This window comes from Mustela nivalis (genome assembly GCF_964662115.1).
Source record: "Mustela nivalis genome assembly, chromosome: 19".
Taxonomy (NCBI): Eukaryota; Metazoa; Chordata; class Mammalia; order Carnivora; family Mustelidae; genus Mustela; species Mustela nivalis.
This window is the reverse complement of record NC_139038.1, coordinates 5,869,083-5,887,427: the sequence shown is the minus strand read 5'-3', so window position 1 is coordinate 5,887,427 and position 18,345 is coordinate 5,869,083. Positions and strand designations below refer to the sequence as shown.

The window sequence follows — 18,345 nt, the reverse complement described above, 5'->3', positions numbered from 1 at the left end:
GAAGTGTTACAGAAATGGTGGAGGGAGGGTTAGCATTTTTTTCTGCTGGCTCTGTAACACCACTTGGTGGGGGTTAAGGTGAAATTTAAAAGAATGAACCTCTCTCTGAGTACTATCAAATGTCTGAGCCCTAAGAGCAATTGATAATAGAGGGTCAGAGCCAAAACAAGTTTTCCAGTGTTGTTTATTCTCACCATGTTAGGTTCAGTCCCTCCTTGAGCTTTGAGCTAAAATTCTTATTGCCTCTTTCATCTCAGCTGAATTATTTATTCCCCCAGGAATCTTGATGTTCATACCTGGACCAGCCTCACCTTAGCTGAATGAAAGGTGCAAAGAGACTGCATGTTTTAGGTTGCTAATCAGAGAGGAACTGCACTATTCTATGTCCAGATGTCCTGTTGCCATCTCCACTCAGCTCGAGACCACATGAAGTGAATTAAACCCTCATGTATGTCACTGCTTTTGTTGCAGAGGTGGCAGCCTCCTCCAACCAGACTCTTTCTTCTTTTGCTATGTGATTCAGTCTAGCTAATGAACAGCCCATCTGAGAGGAAGGGGGTGGAGAACATTTCCTTTAAATATAAGCAGCCCAAATAAATAAATTCTATTAAGATTTTCTTTCCTCTTCAACAAGAGCCAGTTAAGTGATCTTTCTTTCACTGCCCAACTAAAATGAACTCCGGTCGGAATTCATCACAAAATATTTAAAAACTCATTTGAAATAAAGGAAAAATGTTTGGTGGAAAGAGATTCTATGTTATGATTGGTTTTTAAGTCTAGCTTCCTGAAAACTACATAAGGTAATAAAAGGGTTATGAGAACAAAGGCATAATGCTGTATTGCAGCCTTGAGTCTTTGGATTTGACAGATAAGGTCAATTTAATGCCAAAAGAAAAAAAAAAAGGAAAAAAAAACCTCTCATGGTATATGAAAGGAAAAAGAATCGGAGTCAATGTGTAGCATTTTAGGTCAAAGCTTAGACTTCATTCTTTTTACTGTGTTTCATATTTTTCTTTGCTATTTTGGCACTAAAAAGAATTCGCTCAATTTCCAAACCCTGTAAAAAAATAAATATGTATTGAGTATGCTACTTGAAACTGCAGCTAATGTTTTGATGTTTAATCTTTATTTTTAAACAAATAAGCGGTAGCATGAGTCCTGGTTTGGAAAGCACCTAAACGTGGAAATATAAAGAATATATGTGTTTGCTAGGTGGTGTGGTGGGGAGGGTAGTGAGTTGGGAAGATTGCCATTTCCTCTGCAATTGAATTTAATATTAATCCTCAGATTATTACATAAATGTAACTCACAATGCTTCAAGTCTTGCTGAAGATTATATTCACAGAGTAAACTGGCCAGAAAATACTATTTCAACTGATAATGATAAAGGATAAATGCTTTGTTTTTATTTACTTCTGCATCTCCAGCTCTAGAATAGTGCCTGGCACATTGTAAACAGTCAGTATTTGTTGTGAAAGATGTATTGTTGTAGATGCCCCACAGATGTCATTCCCATGAATAGGTGCTATGCCAATTTAGAGTAAAAGACTCCTAACTTCTTGATCAATAAACCAGAAGGTTTATTGATAGCTTAATTTGCTTCTGAAAACTACAGGCAAGACAACTATATTGCAGTTTTAACTATACATTAGAAATATGTGTGTCCAGGAGAAACAACAGAAACAAAAGCCCTCCTGATTTTGACTGCCTCTTAGGGAAGTAGAGAATGGAAGAATAGCCTCGCTCCTGAGAATGAAAATTTCAAAAGGGCATTCTTTGAGGAAAAGGAGCAAAAAACAGAATAAGCCTGAAAAGACTTTTCTACTAGGATAAGCTTCAACTATTCTCTCTACATCACTGCAGTTAACATGACTTATGGAACCTCAGTCATCATCTAAGCCACAGAGATAAACACATAACAGACATTGTAAATGGAATCTTGGAAATGCAAAGCAAAAGAAGGAGAACATTAACTTCCAGCGTTGCTTGTATCCTGGTTGCCATAATTCTAGAGCTATAATGTTTACTTCAAGCACAGCACTTGGGAAATGTTTGGGTTGACCTGGGTTGAACAGGAGTTCTTTCTATGACCCCCCACTCCTGTGGGCCAATATTGGCAACTGGGAGATAGAAGTGACCCCAATGAAGTTTTATTGAATCATCCATCAATCATCATTATAAGCACATACCTTTAGGAGGCTATTTTGACAAATCTAAAACAGAAATGTTTTGTTAGAAGCTAACACGTTAACCTGTTTCATGTTTAGTATCTGAGTTGATGGATTGGAAGAGAATGATACTGAAAGTCAGTTTCACAATGTGCCTTACTGTTAGAAGAAATGAGAGCAACCGGGAAAGTAAATGGCAGAATGAAGGAGAGAACCCAGCCAACAAAATTGTGTATCTTTTCTAGTACCTGTGGGAGGACTCGGGAATATGGCTTAAGAATTTCTGGTTGTGCAATAAGAACTTAGAGGTCATGTCAAGTAGTTTAATGATCTAAAAGCTCATCTTGAGCCCTGTTATATAATGACAGTTTTTGGTCCAGACAGAACATCCAATCCTTGAACACAACAAATATTAAATAAGGAATTCATTGTGGAGATGGATCCTGTTCCTTATCCCAACCATTGAATGAAGATAAATTATGTCATCAAATTCTCAGTCACTGGAACATCTCTGTCTTCAGAGATCTAGGCCAATAACAAATCAATTCCCTGGGTAGGCAAGTGTGGCCTTAGCATACGGTTTATTTCTCTAAGTTCCTAATTTCCCTAGTAATTTCATACAACCTTGTCAGGCTCTTTGGTGTTTTTAAGGAATTTTTAAAAATCCAGCTTTTAGTTATTTTCAACCAAAGGATTGATCCAACTAACCAAGTTCCCCAACTCTGTTGAGTTCAAATTGCTCAAACTCGTTACACTAAGAAGGGAGAAAATGAATGGATACTAGGCAGATGTGAGGATATGAGAATGAATGCAGTCCTTTCTCCTCCCTTTCCTTCCACCAAAATTTACCCAGAATCAAAAAAGAAGTGAGTTGAAGAGAATATCAGTTGTCCTTTAGAATACCTCCCAGACTTCACTATTGAGAATATTGAAGTCCAGAAAGATAAAGAGGCTAACCTGAACTTGTATAGTTAACTTCTGACTTCTCACCCAGCACATTACCCATCCCGCCTTGATGAATTATTACTCCATCTCACCTGCAGTGATATATCAAAGATCAGTTGCATTACCTTTTCTGTGTCCTATTTATGAGCTACAGTTATTTATTTTTTAGGTAATCTAAAACAAGCCAGTGAGGGCACTGGAGTCCAAAGGAGAGGACAGAGAAAGGAAACAGGAAAAAGGCTTGGGGAAATAATGGCTTAAAAATTTCCAAAGTTGATGAAAACTGTAAACTTATAGATTTAGGAAGCTCGGTGAACCCCAAGCACAATAAACATAAAGGAAACTACACTAAAGTTCATCATAATTAAATTTCTTAAAACCACTGATAAAGAGAAAAATCTTTAAAGCAGCCAGAACATCTTTAAATTACTGAAAAAAATCTGTCAGTGTAGAATTCTATAACCCAATGAAAATATATTTCAAAAACAAAAGCAAAATATGACATTTCAGACATACAAAAAAAAAAGAAAAAGAAAAAAGGAAGAAAGAAAAGAAAAAAGGATAGATGGATATATTGTCACCAAAAGATCCACAGTATAAGAAATATTAAAGGTAATCTTCAGGCATAAAAAAAATTACACCAAGAGGTAATATGGATCTATGAAGGAATAACGAACACCAGAAATGGTAACTATGGAGACTACGTGATTGTCTACTGAGAAAATCCTATGCAATCTGCGAAACCTACTAGAACAAATAAGTGAGTTTAAGAAGACTTCAGGATTCAAGATCAACAGACACAAATCTGTGTTATTTCTATATACTAGCAGGAATTAGAAATTGAAATTTAAAAATATATAAGGGGCTCCTGGGTGGCTCAGTGGGTTAAAGCCTTAGGCTGCCTTTGGCTTGGGTCATGATCCCAGGATCCTGGGATTGAGCCCTGCGTTGAGCTCTCTGCTCAGTGGGGAGTCTGCTTCCTCCTCTCTCTCTCTGTCTGTCCCTCTGCCTACTTGTGATCTCTGTCTGCCAAATAAATAAATAAATAAAATATTTTTTAAAAGAATATGATAGCAACAAAACTATGAAGTGCTTAGAAATATATATATATATCAAATATATATATATATATATATATATATATATATATATATATATCAAAAGATGTGTAAGACTAGCACATTGAAAACTACAAAATACTGCTGAGAAAAATTAAAACCTAAATGAATGGAGAAATATGCCATGTTTGTGGTTTGGAAGACTCACCATTGTTAAGATGTCAGTTCTCCCCAAATTGACCTACAGAGTCAATTCAATACTGTTTTTTTAAGATTTTATTTAATTTGACAGAGAAAGATCGCACAAGCAGGGGGAGCAGCAGAGGAAGAGAGGGAGAAGCAGACTCCCCACTAAGCAGGGAGCCCGACATGGGCCTCAATCCCAGGATCCCTGGATCATGATCTGAGCTGAAGGCAGATGCTTAACCAACTGAGCCACCCAGGCACCCCTGACTCAATGCAATCCTAATAAAAATTCTAGCATGCTGTCTCTAGCATGCTATTTTGTAGAAATTGATTATCTAGTTGTAAGTTTCTAGTTCTAGGTCAAAGAACCTAGAATGACCAAAACACTTGAAAAAAAGAATAAAGTTGGATGATTTTGTGTCTTAATTTATGTGATTTTGGGTCTTATTTTAAAGCAATAGTAATCACGATAATGTGCTTTGGTGTAATGACAAGCAAATAGTCTTTTTTTTTTTTTTAAGATTTATTTGTTTGTTTGAGAAAGATAGAGTGTACTCACAGAGAGGGGAGGGGTAGAGGGAGAAACTTATGTTTGATCATGGGGCTTGCTTGATCTTAGTACCCTAGATCACTACCTGAGCTGAAACCAGGAGTCCAGTGCTTAACCGACTGAACCACGCAGGCACCCCAGGAAGGTCTTTTAGAAAATATTTCGTATCTATGCCCAGAACAAATGAACTTTGACCTTTACCTCACATCATATTAAAAAATAATCCAAAATGGAATAAATCTAAATATAAAGTCTAAAGCTATCAAACTTCTAGAAGAAATATAGGAGAGAATCTTAGCGACCTTGGATTAGGCAGAGATTTCTTAGATGTGACTCCAAAAGCACAATCCAGTTTTTAAGAGTAATACATTATATTTCAAAAATTTAGGAACTTGTGCTCTTTAAAAGACACTGCTAAAAGAGTTTTTTTAAAGTCATAGAATTGGAGAAAGTATTTTCAAATTTATAGATCTGACCAAGTCCTTGTATCCAGAATATATAAAACTCTTAAAACTTAATCATAAGAAAACAAACAACCTAATTAATAAATGGCAAAAGATTTAAACAGATGCTTCACCAAAGAGGATATACAGATGGCTAATAAGCACATGAAAAGATAGACAACATAGTCAGTTATTGAGGAAATGCAAATTTAAACCACAGGATGCCTCTACACATACACTAAAATGTCTATTAAAAAAGACTGACCACACCAAGTGTTGGCCAGGGGGAACTCTGGTGTACCATTGTAGGAGTACAAAATGATACCACCACTGTGGGGAAGCTTGACAGTTTCTCAAAAAGTTGAACTTATGCCTAGCTTATGAACCAGCTACTCTACTTCAAGTTATTTACCAAAGGGCAATTAAAGCTGTGTTCGTACAAAGACTTGTACATGAATGTCTACAGTGGCTTTATTTATAATAGCCAGAAAGTGGAAACAATCCAAATGTTCATCAATGAGTGGATGAATAAATAAAATGTGGTAAACACTCAGCAACAAGATGGAATGAACTGTCCTTATGTCTAACAATATGGGTGAATCTCAAAATGATTATGCTGACTGAAAGGAGTCAGAGAAAGAAGAGCAATACTCATAACCTCATTTATATCAAATTCTGCAAAACGCAAAATTAAAACAGGTCAGCAGAGGGCATTGGAGTGCAGAGGGGCTGAGAAGGATTACAGATCCTTGGGAATAATGAATGTCTTCATTATTTTGATTGTGGTAACGGTTTCATGAGTGTACACATATGTAAAAAGTTATCAGAGGCCCCTGGGCGACTCAGTGGGTTAAGTGTCAGACTCTTATTTCAGCTCAGGTCATGATCCCAGGGTCCTGAGATTGAGCCTGAGTCAGTCTCTGCACTGGGCATGGAGCCTTCTTGAGACTCTCTCTCTTACTCTCCCTCTGCTCCTCCCCCCACAAACAAAACAAAACAAAACACCTCACCAAATTGTATAGTTCAAATACATGAGATTTATTTTATGTAAATTATACCTCAATAAGACTTAATAAAAAATAAAGATGCCAGTGATCATGTACACATGTGAACAACACAAATAAACGTGCATGTGAGATCACGTCATGAAATCATGTCCATGAGATCATACTTATGTACATGTGGGAATATGTACATCTAAATAATGCAAGCTTCTGATAATAAGTATAAATATAGGTTAACAGATATACCTGAGAAGCCATAAATGTACGTTTGAGATAACATATCACATGATAGGATATTTGTAATGCCCCATCATGGAAACATAATGTGATTTTAATAGAGGAAACCCAAGAATATATTTTCATCCAGTAAGCGTGAATTTCCATCCTCCTCCCTGAACATAGAGTCCTAGCTCATGACATGAGTAACCCGTTTCCTACTGTGAACTATCTTTTCTTCTTACTCACTTTGACCTCAATTAAGGAAAACACTTTGACCTCAAGCCTTCCATGGCTCTCAGACACAGAAGCTGGCAATCTAATGCCTTGTTCACATAGCACACCATTTGTTCTGGGACATTGCAGGTTAAGCCAAGAGGATTTCTCTCTGAAACAAAATACTTTCAGTAAAGCTGTAAAGAAGAAGCTTAGAGAAGCACATTGGATAAAGACATAGAATATTTTTAAAGAAAATTATTCTTTGTTTTCTGCAAGAGGCCAAGGCCAGGACTTGAGTTAGTACAAATCCACAAGGAAGAATAGATGAGCAATTCTCAATTCATCTGGATCTTGACTTATTTTTTTCAAGGTTAAGCAAAACTGATCCTTAGAGAATGTTCCTGTCATAATATAGAATAAACCAGTTACATAAACTTGTAAAAGTGATACAAGTCTTCTACAACATTCACTTTCCATCTCTCTTTCTCTCTCTATCACACACACACAGACACAACACATTCTCTCTTTCTCTGCCCTCCCCCCAATACAGTAAATACCTCTGGGCGACATTTCCTCATCTGTAAAATGAAGAGTTGCATTATCTCTAAGGCCCATGAGAGAGCATCCAGCTTGCAAATGCTGTGAGATATACTGCTCAGTTGATCGCTGTGGTTCTAGCAAAGCCAAAACCAGGCAGTATTTTAAAACACAGACTAAAAAACTTCCCGGTATTGTGCTATGCGACGTCAGAAAGCTGAAGAGTTTTTAAAAATCTAGCAAAGCAACCTGTTTTTAAAATCTGAGTGGCATCAGAGAGCTGATATTTCTGTTTTTAAAAAGCGATTAAAATCATATCTCCATAAATGAGTCTCAGCCCTTGCTGTACATTAGAATCACCAGGGGATTTAATTAGTGCAGGGGTGGAGCCGTGAGGTGTTTTGTTGTTTCTGCTGTGCTCCCGCTCTTCAGTACTCCAGGCAAGTCTAATATCCAGTTAGGGGTGATAACACTTCTTTTATTCCATGCCAAATATAAGGATAGAAGCAGGTACTTCAGGTACTTGAATATTTGGATCTTGATGGTTTTGTTCAGGCCCAGCCTAAATCTAACAGAATATCTGGGAGTAGATAGTTTCTTTCCTGAGATCCAGGCCCCCCAATCCCTCCCTGGTTGGGTCACACAGGTCACTATGTACATTTTAAAAGGTCAGTTAGTAGGGGCGCCTGGGTGGCTCAGTGGTTTAAAGCCTCTGCCTTCGGCTCGGGTCATGATCCTGGAGTCCTGGGATCAAGCCCCACGTCGTACTCTCTGCTTAGCGGGGAGCCTGCTTCCTCCTCTCTCTCTCTCTCTGCCTACTTGTGATCTCTGTCTGTTGAATAAATAAATAAATAAATGCATCTTTAAAAGGTCAGTTAGTACAAAGCAAATACATTTTCAACATTTAAAAAATTTTTTTACTTGTAATACTTATTCTTTGTAATAATTGAAATAATTCAGGAGTAAATAAATAAAAATATAATAGTGTTCCTCTCTCTCCCCACTTCCCCACGTCCTTTACATAATTTCCCTGAGGGAACATTAACAGCTGAGAGTATATCCATCCATACCAGGTATTAAAATACATGTACCAGCACATACAAATATATGAACTCACATATCGTGGTTTTGTTCTTTTTTTCTTCCTTCCTTTGTTAACACAGAAACTAGGATTTTTTTTTTCACCCTCTGTGTTTTATTCACTTAATCTATATCATGAGACTTCAGTTAAGCCTGGTGGATTAAATACCCTCCTGCAGCCTCACTTAAAATGGCAGCCAAGGGACTGAGAAGGACATAAGCTGCAAGGATAAAGAACACAGTAAAGGAGAAGAGAACAATAAAATCTGGGAACTGGAAAGCAAATGGAGGAGCTGCAAGTGTCTCAGGAAACCAGAACAATGAAAACTGGAGGTTGGACAAAGTCCCCAAACCACTGCTTTCCAATTCAGAATCTCAGGCTGTAGAAATAGAGGCCCAGGTACTTCTAAAAGTGAATGTGCAGGAACTCCAGAGATAGATAAGAGCCTTCACTAGAGCTCCTGAATCGTTGTATCCCCATCCCCACTCTGAACAACTGCATGCTCTCCCCCACCAACAGAAGCCCAGAGGAGTAGTTCTCAAGTGTGAGTAGGTATCAGAATCCCCTGGAGATTGCTGGGCTCCACTCTCAGAATTTCAGGTGCAGCAGGTCAGGATGGGGCCAGGGAATTTGCTTTTCTAACAAGTTCTAGGTGTTACTGATCTGGACACTATACCATGAGAATCACTGGACTAGAGATTTCCTCTCTGATTCCAGACGTGGGCATGCAGGGCAAAGTTAAGTATGCAATCACTCTACAGAAAACAAGGATTGTATGAGTACTTAACATACTGAGTGGAAGACCCTCAGTCCCTTCTTCCAGCAGGGTCCCAGGATATTAGCAGCCAGATGCCTACCCCACAAAGTGAGAGATGGAAAGTTTATTTTCTGAGGGATCTGATTACCCCAAAGGAAAAATATATCCTATGTTGGTAGTTGAGGACTCCCCAGTGAAGGGGTCAGTCCCCCGGCCCTCTGTAAAGGCTCTCCCTACAGTATGATAGAATTATTTGGAAAGCGTTTAAAAATATGAATGACAAGGTCTCAGCCAATTAAATCAGATGTTTCAAGGGTGTGGCTTTGGCATTTGTATTGGTTTTAAAAGCACCTAGGTGATGAAAACATATGGCCAGGGGTGAGAAACACTCCTAGTGCCGATCACCAGTCAGTAAGCTATAGCCACACACACAGAAACACTTTTGAGTGCTTCACTCCTAAGGATGAATTGGCAGTCACCAAATGTCTGAGGAAGCTCTACTATGAAAGAGACCGAAACAACAGAAGGAAAAAACTCAGAGGAAATAAGTAATGCAAAGAGCAGAAGAAGACTTCACAAAAGCTGTAAATTATATCTTCAGAGATAAAAGAAGATATTCCATTCATGAAAAAAAAAAAAAAAAAGAACAAGATGTTATCCAAAAAATGTTCAGAGAATTAAAAAAAAGAGCTCTCACAAATTAAAAATATTCTGGTGGAAATACAATTTTCCGTAAAGGGTGTGGAAGTTTAGTTGAACAGAACAGAAAAGGAGAGCTGGTTATAAAACATCAGTTCAAGGGATCCAATACCTGAGTAGTAGATGTTCCAGAAAGAGAGAACAAAGACAATTGAGGAAGGGTTATTAAAGTGATAATTCAAAAGAATGGCCCCCAGAGTAGATGGGTGGTTACTTAGAGCTGTGGGGGAGACCAGGGAACGATTGAAAATGGGCACAAGTTTGTCTTGGAGGTGATGGAAATGTTCCAAAATTAGATTATGGGGATAGCTGCACCACTCTGTAAATATACTGAAAACTACTGAACTGTGTCCTTTCAATGGGCATATTTTATGGTATGTAGATTGTCTCAATAAAGCTATTTTTCTAAATGTCCCGAGAAATCTCAGTGCTCAGATTGAGGAGACCACCAAAAAAGCCCAGTACAGAAATAGACCTACACTAAGCATGTAATCACATAATTTCAGAATACCGGAGACAAAGAGAAATCTCTAGAAGCAAAACTCTCAAGGAAACAAGCAATTCACACACAAAGGAATGGCATCATACTTCTCAGCAGTGACAGTTAACTCTACAAGGCAGTGCAGCATTGCCTTTAGAATGCTAAGGAAAATATTATTTCCAGCCTGGAACTCTACCTAGCATGAGGATGAAGAATGGCTGGAACCCATTGGCTTATGCCCAAGTGGATAAGGAGACAAAAACTTTACCCTGAAAGTCTGTAACATTATACCTCTCACTTTGTTAAGGCCAAAGTGTGACGGATGGTGTGTTGAAGCCTGTGTGCAGCAGTCTGCTAGCTGGGGAGAAAAGGCAGTGGCTCACCTCCACTTCTCAGGGGGGCTCTGTTGTTTTCTGTCTCCATGAATCCAGCACGTCTCATAATTTGAAAAATAACTGGGTGGCTCAGTTGGTCAAGGGTCCGACTCTTGATTTCAACTCAGGTCATGATCTCGGGGTCCTGGGATCAGCCTTGTGTCAGGCTCCCTGCTCAGCCTGGAGTCTGCTGGAGATTCTCTTCCTCTTCCTCTGCTCCTTCCCCTGCTCTCTCTCTCTCTCTCTCAAGTAAATAAATAAAAATATTAAAAAAAAAAAAAAACCTATGTTAAATTGTGAACGTGATCCTGAAAGAGAAAGCCCTTAGCAAGCAGTGGCATTATATAGAGTTTAAGAATCCTGGATTTAGATCACAGAGCCTGTGTTCAAATCCTGGTGGCATCACTACCTTCTTGTAACTTGGGGATCAGTTACCAAAGGTTTAATTTCCATTCCTGCAAAATGGGATGATACTATCGTCTCATGAAGCTGTTGTGAGAATTAAATAAAATATTATGTTAAGCGGAGGGCATGGTGCCTGCTACAGGCACTATTAGTAATAATAGTAATATCAATACTAGTGCTAGTGGTGGTAGCAATAAAATGAAGAGGTCTAATAAAGTGTTGTCATTGAGCAACTTGGATTTGGTAGCTCATAAATGCCAAAGACGTGTACATGCTCAGGGTTCAGTTTGCGCCTTATAATACCAATATTCTTCAAGGAAAACAAAACAGACAACCTATATATATTTTTCCATCCATACTGAGATAGATTTTTCATTCTACTCATGTTCTTTCAGAAAGAGGCCTAATAGCTTATATCTCTATCTGTAACTATTTCAGAAACACAGCTTCGAGGTTTGAAAGCCTTCTCTTTCTATTTCTCATTGTTAACATCATACTTACAGCATCTCGAAAAGATTCAAGTACACAGTTTATAGGTGTGATTTGTCTATACCAGGCATATGTATTAAGAGACTAGCAGAGAGGGAGCATGAGTTAGGAGATGATCTTATACATTCACGGCAATTCATGGTTTTGGAGTATGTCCTTTACTGCACTGCAACACTGAAAACATCTCAGGCAAAATACCTGGTTAATGTCATGGAAGCAATTCAGATAAAAACGTCTGATGTCAAGAGGTAACAAAAACATCCCAAATAAGAGTAAGCACATTTAAGCGTACGGTTTTGTGTTTACTTGTCATCTGCACCCTGGTATATGAAGAGAAGGCTTCCACGTCAGCCAGAACAGAGGCACATGGCAGGGCGCAGCTGTTGTCCTCAGGTGGGGGTCAGTGAGGGCCTGAGAGATGGAATGGTGACAGACAAGAGAGGTGATATCGCTCCTCTTTGTTAGATTGCTATGCCCTTGCTCCACAGAGCGGGTGGAAATGCTGCCCCCACCTCAGGGTCTGTACATGGGCTCATCCAACCAGTCTGGCATCTCCACCACTCACTCATCCCCTCTCAGGAGACACAAACCAGACTCCACTCGAGTGTTGAGAAGTTATTCTTAAAAGACAACAGACATACAGCATAAACTGCTTACAGGAACACATATACTCCAACAACTCCCCCGCCCCCCCCACACACACCCTGATCTTCTAATTCACAGACAGTACTTTAAAACATCTGCAGAAATTTCTTAGGTGCTTTGTCCTTTGATACCCATAACAACACCGTGTGGGGCATCACTGTTCGCTTTCTTACAGATGAAGAAGCCAGAGAGGTAAATGGCTGGCCAAGATTGCATTATTACATAATAGTAAGTTATTTAATCCTTGTCACAGTCCAATTTTACAGAGACGGAAATGGGCACAAAACAACAGATGGCTGTCCAGAGAAGTTATGTTACCTTCAGCAGGCTTTCTGTGCTCTAAAGGATCCTACTTTGAGGGTTGTTGGGGTTTTCTTTTTTCCTACTCAAGGCCAAGGTACTTTGCCAAATTAGCTATGTCTTTTTAGAAACTGAAGGGCTTGTTAGCAAACACCACTTAGATGCCTACTCTGGATGCAACCCTGACTATGTGGGGCTGTTGTGAGGAGCAACTCTGCTGGGAGAAGAGTGATCCCTCCATTCCGTGTCTCCCACGTTGTTGGAGAGGTGACCAGGCCTTCTCCACGTGAAGCACCTGCACATTTTTGCCTCTGGCACTTCTTGAAAGTGAAATCTGTGTATCTGCTTCCTGCCATGTGAAGTTTCCTTACACCCGTATGTCAATGTCATGTAGGCCTCCAAGTTACCTCTAATTCCAGTGTTTCAGCCCCCATGCATTAGTCTATGTTCATATCCTGTATTCTTCTGGAGACTTCAACCTGTGCCCTTTGGCCAAAACCTTCCAAGCTAGGGTCCTAACCTGTCTAGTCTCTCATTCTTTCTGGAGGAATCACTTCAATTCCCTGACTACTTGGCTGGCTTTCTTTGAGGTTCCTTCCAGATCTCTGGCTTTTCCCCCCTGAATTCCTGCATCCAGAATGACACCGAGCTCTTTGGTAAACATCACATTGAATCCCATTTCCACTGGGTGAGTTCACCTTCCTCGCGTGCTTGATAGCTACCACTGGCCTTCGTGCTCAGAGGAAGCCTGCACCGAGAACTAGTTCCATTCTCTCTCTAGGCCCATTTGACCAAAAGTGTAATTACCTTCAGTGGTTTATTTCCATCTTTTCTTTCTGTTGAGTGGTCCACGTGCTCCCCACCCTGGCTGCCATGTATTTATTCAGTTGTTTAGAAGACTATGTGCCAGGCATCCTGCGAGGACTTAGAAATGCAATAGTGAACAAGACGGCCATGGTCATTGTCTCTCAGAAAGACTCAGTAGTAAACAAAACACAGTATGAGCAGCATGGTTGCTGGAGAGGTACAGAAAGTCTGAGGAACACAGAAGAGGAACACCTAACGGACACTGGGGAATCAGGGAAGACTTCTAAGAGAAAGTGAGAAGTACGGAGTACAGGATAAGGAAGAGGGAGCCAGTCAGAGGTGCTTGAGGGAGTGGTCATGGGAAGGGAGGGGGTGGGGATAGAAAGAGTGTCCCAGACAGACACCCCTCACCTCCCCCCACCCCGGGCACACATGAGAACACACATACACAGGCCTGGTGCAGCCATAAAAATTAAATAAATTTTTCTTTTTCTTTTCTTCCTAAGGTCAGAAGCAAGATATTCACGAGAAGCATTGAAAAATGAGGCCACAAAGGTAAGCAGTGGTCAGATCATGCAAAATTTTATGAGCCATGTTAGGGCAACTGGACATTATTCTGAGAACATTGGGAGGCCATAAAAAAGTTTTAGGCAGGTCAGCCCTCGTGTGATCAGGTTTGCATTTCGGAAAGGTCCCTGGCTGCAGCGTGCAGGGGCCCAGGGAAGAGGGAGGTGATGAGGCACCATCTTCATTAACAAAAGAAGCGTGTGGGGCACCTTGGTGGTCCAGTCCGTTTAGCATCTGCCTTTGGCTCGGGTCATGATCCCATGGTTCTGGGATTGAATGCCGCATCTCCCTCTCCCTGCTGCTCCCTCTCCCTTGACCCCTCCTCCATGCTTGTGGTTTCTCTCTCACTCTCCATGTCAAATAAATAATAAATAAAATCTTTTAAAAAATAGAAGAAGAAGAGTATGCCATGTGTGTACCTCCTGTGTGTGCACCTCTCCGCATCCCCCCCAGGCCCAAGACACTTGTCCCTCAGCTGCTCGGGGAGGTGACCTTCCTCAGTTCTCAACTGAGAACCTCTCTAGGATCTGTCTTCAGCCACCTCATCTCAAGTCATACTGCTCCCCTGGGCAGCCACATCCAGTGATTGGTCCATGGAACAGTTTCAGGGTTTGGGCCTTGTCTCAAGGCAGGATAGGATGACTGTGAAGGGCTGTTCCACTCCAGAGGTCCTATGGCATAGGCTGAGGCCCCTGCTGCAGCCTTATCACAGCTCCACTCCTTCATCCTGCAGTCCCCCACATGTGTGGGACTCTAGGGCTCCCCAGGAAACTTCCTGATTGCAAATCTCAGTCTCAGAGCCTGTTCCATGGTGGGACTGTACCTAAGACTACTGGTATCAGGAGTGGTCCCTCTTCAGTCCCCTGAAGTGGGACTTTGGCCCTTAGTCACTGACCAGTGGGGTGGCCTAGGGCTGTATCAGTGGCAGGTGGAGATCTATGTGCTGTCACGGTAAAACTGGGAGACCTTCATGAAAGAGAATGGGGCTGATTGGGGGAGGAGTCCTGGCAGGGCCAGTATCTCTGGCTCTTGAGAGCTTAAGGGCCTAAAATAATACTACAGTGAAATGAATGATCCCAATGAAATGAGATGCTTTTTAATGGGTGCCATTGATGCCTTGAAGAAAGACTATAAAAAGCAGAGTATGAAAGTCATAGGGCCTCCTCAACAGCATATGAAGAGACTCTTAACTCCCATATCTACAAGATGGGAAAAGTCAGGCCCAGGACTTCATCACGGGAGTAGCCCCGGTCCTTCAAAATGGATTGAGTTCTCAACCCTCACAAGTCTGCTGTGTCAACTCAGGACCTGAGCTGGGAAAAAGCACCCTGAGAACTGACATGGGGTCATTCTGGTGGATACACTTGAAAACCTTGAAACCCCAGATCCCTTGAAACCCCATGACCCTGCTGTGGTGGCCCACCACTGCCACTACCCCCACCCTGCCCCAGCTGGAGGTTAGCTGGAAGACCATGCCGAAGTGGTTCCCTTGCAATGTGTAACCTCCTCAGAATGCACACCTCTTCCCTCCCAGCACCGGACAAAAATCAGGGGTCAAGTCTTCACACAAGCCATCTGGGGAAGTGGAAGGTCTGCCAAAAGAGGAAAGTGACTGTCTCCAGGAGAAGAGTACGTAGGGACTGGATCCTGAGGGTCTGGACCACGCAGGGAGAGGGGCACAAGACGGCATGAGAGAGAGTTTGTCCAAGTGGAGGCACGTCTATATCCATGTACTACACGTGCCCCCTGGAGAAGGGGCCAGCATGCTGCCAGGACAGATCATGGAAGCTTGGAGAGAGCACTGACAGGCATCAAGTGAAGCAGAAATGACTGAGCCACTGTGGCAGATGAGGACGAAAGAGTCAAAGGCTTGGAAGTGCACATTCCCCAGCACACTTCCTACACACAGCAACTCGACTGCGACAAACAGCTTAAAATGGCCAGGAAGGTACGTTCATTTTAATAGCTCAAAATGAATTTGCCTCCACTTTCAATTTTTTTGAGAAAGTTTTTAATTTACAAGAAACTCTATCTCAGTTCACTTGAGGAAAGTGCCCCTTGGTTCACTTGAGGAAAAAAATGCCTTTTGTGGCTCATGATCATTCTGAATATGAAGTATTTACTGAAGGAAATTTTCTTTCCTAAGAGAACTTAGTAAGCAGATTGTTCAATTTTTCTTTTTCAGGGAAAGCTCTCTGCCATATCTTTCTTGAGAACAAATTTGCCAAATTCTTATCTTGCTGGCTGGTGAAAAGGTTTACCCTGGATAGCATCACTACTTGGTTTTCATTATTCTATTTTTCCTGGCTGGGCCATGTAATTTCTCTCCTTGTAATTTTCCCGGGTATGCTGTGTGAATCACATACGAAGCATCTTTTGAGTCATTTCCTATTAGTTAGGCGTCTGGGTAACATTTCAATTTTACTAATGGTGTTTTTTTTTTTTTTTTTTTTTTTTTTTACATTTCAATTCCAGGATAGTGAATGTACAGTGTTATATTAGTTTCAGGTATACAATACAGTGATTCAGCAATTCTGTACATTACTCAGGGCTCAGCACAGTGTGCTCCTTAATCCCAGTCACCGATTTCCCCCATCCCCCCACCGACCTCCCCTCTGGTCACCATCAGATTGTTCTCTATAGTTAAGAGTCTCTTTCTTGGTTTGTCTCTTTCTCTCTCTCTCTTTTTTTTCTTTGTTTGTTTGTTCTGTCTTTTAAATGAGTGAAATCATATGGTATTTGTCTTTCTCTGACTGATTTCACTTAACATTATACCCGCTAGATCCATCCACACTATTTCAAATGGCAAGATTTCATTCATTTTTAGGGCTCAATAATATTCCATCATATATAATTACCACATCTTCTTTATTCATTTATCCACTAATGGTATTTTAGACCACATCAAATAATAACAGCGATACAAGAACCCCACAATGTTAACAGACTCTGAACGAGCAATTACTCTGCATCAGGCACTGTTCTCAGGACTTTGCATGATCAGCTCATTACACCCTCACAGCAGCCTTGACTGGAGAACCCCCATCGTCCAGGCAAGGAAGCTAATGGTAAGGAATGTCTTGTGACAGAAAGTAAACAAATTGGGAAGTTTCATCTCCAGGACGGAAGTAGAAGCTGAGCCAGAGGCCATCTAGTCTGTGTGGGAACCCTGCCCACAATGGACGGCTCAGCCTCTCCAGGCAGTCCTGGTCAGGCAGGGCTTAGTGTCCACACATCTGAAGGTTTGGGACTTAGAAGTCTAGCCATGTCCATTGCCAACTGCCAATGAACAATGAGGCAGGCTTTGTGAGTTCACCAACCATAGAAGGAAATTTAGGTGGCTCAGGTTCTAGCCCTGCCCAGGAACAAGTAACTTTTCCTCCTGGGACTTGGTCTCTCCATCCATAAGAAGAGGACATAGACCAGATTAGGAATTGCATATTAGTGGCCTGTGGAACCCTGGAAGCTCACAGGGCTGTGTGTGTGTGTGTGTGTGTGCGTATGCATGCGCGCGTGTTTTGGGTTTTTGTTTTGTTTTGTTTTGAAGCTGTACATCCTGTTTTGTTTTTGTTTTTAAGGGGTTGTATTAAATTTGTATTCTTTTAAGATGACCAGTTCAGACACTGGGCCCACACCTCCTTATTGCTATAAGCCTGATTTACACATTTACATGCTCACCTGGCACATATCTCAGCAGGCTTTTGAGATTGCAGATTTGGGATTAAATGATCTCTGAGGTTCAATGTCAGTTGTGTTTTTTTTCCCCCTGGAGTCCCCTGAGGAGATGCAAGACTCTAGGAGGGCAGATTAGGTAAGGGAACTGGAGCGGTTTGCTGACCTGCCTATTCTTAGTGTCCTGGGATCATAGGCACTTGGCTGGCCTTGCCTGGTGCTGCCCAGTCCACAGTGCCAAGGAGAGCGAAGCAGTGAAGAGTTCTGGATGGGAAGGTTGAAGTGGATGTGAGTCCCAGCTCTCATTCACAGTCTCTGAGCAGTGGTCAGGACACTACGGGAAGGAAGCATCAGAACCAGCAGAAGCAAGTGCCTATACTTTCTGGCAGGGTCTACAGTTTTAGTGACCCACTGAGGCAAGGAGGAGCTCCTGTGGTCTTCAAATCCATTCCCCTGGGAGCAGATCAGCCTTGACCGTGCTAGTGTCAACCTTGACAGATCCAGCTCACTGCTCTCTTTTGCTGTCTGTGGTTGTCATAGTTACAAGGCTTCAATGCCCCTGATCCCCCTCTTTGTGCTGAAGGGGCTCAAACTTACTTCTTACCAGGGCCAAGAAGCCTGTTGCCAATTGCATACATAGAATTCACCCTGGGATTGTATTACCAATGCCATTTTGGCCCCCAAATGTCCTGGACAGTATGGAGGGCCCAGTTTCTTCAAGGTGTATGAATGACCTTGACTT

The 18,345-nt window shown here is 41.3% G+C and overlaps 1 long non-coding RNA gene across 1 annotated transcript in view; it reads left to right on the top strand.

Annotated features, from left to right (window-relative positions):
• LOC309854092 overlaps positions 1 to 18,345 on the top strand; it is a 75,628-nt gene that overhangs the window by 5,698 nt on the left and 51,585 nt on the right. The window contains exon 2 of the long non-coding RNA XR_014306094.1: positions 13,871 to 13,919. This is a non-coding gene — a long non-coding RNA (uncharacterized lncRNA). The remainder of the gene's footprint in view (positions 1 to 13,870; positions 13,920 to 18,345) is intronic.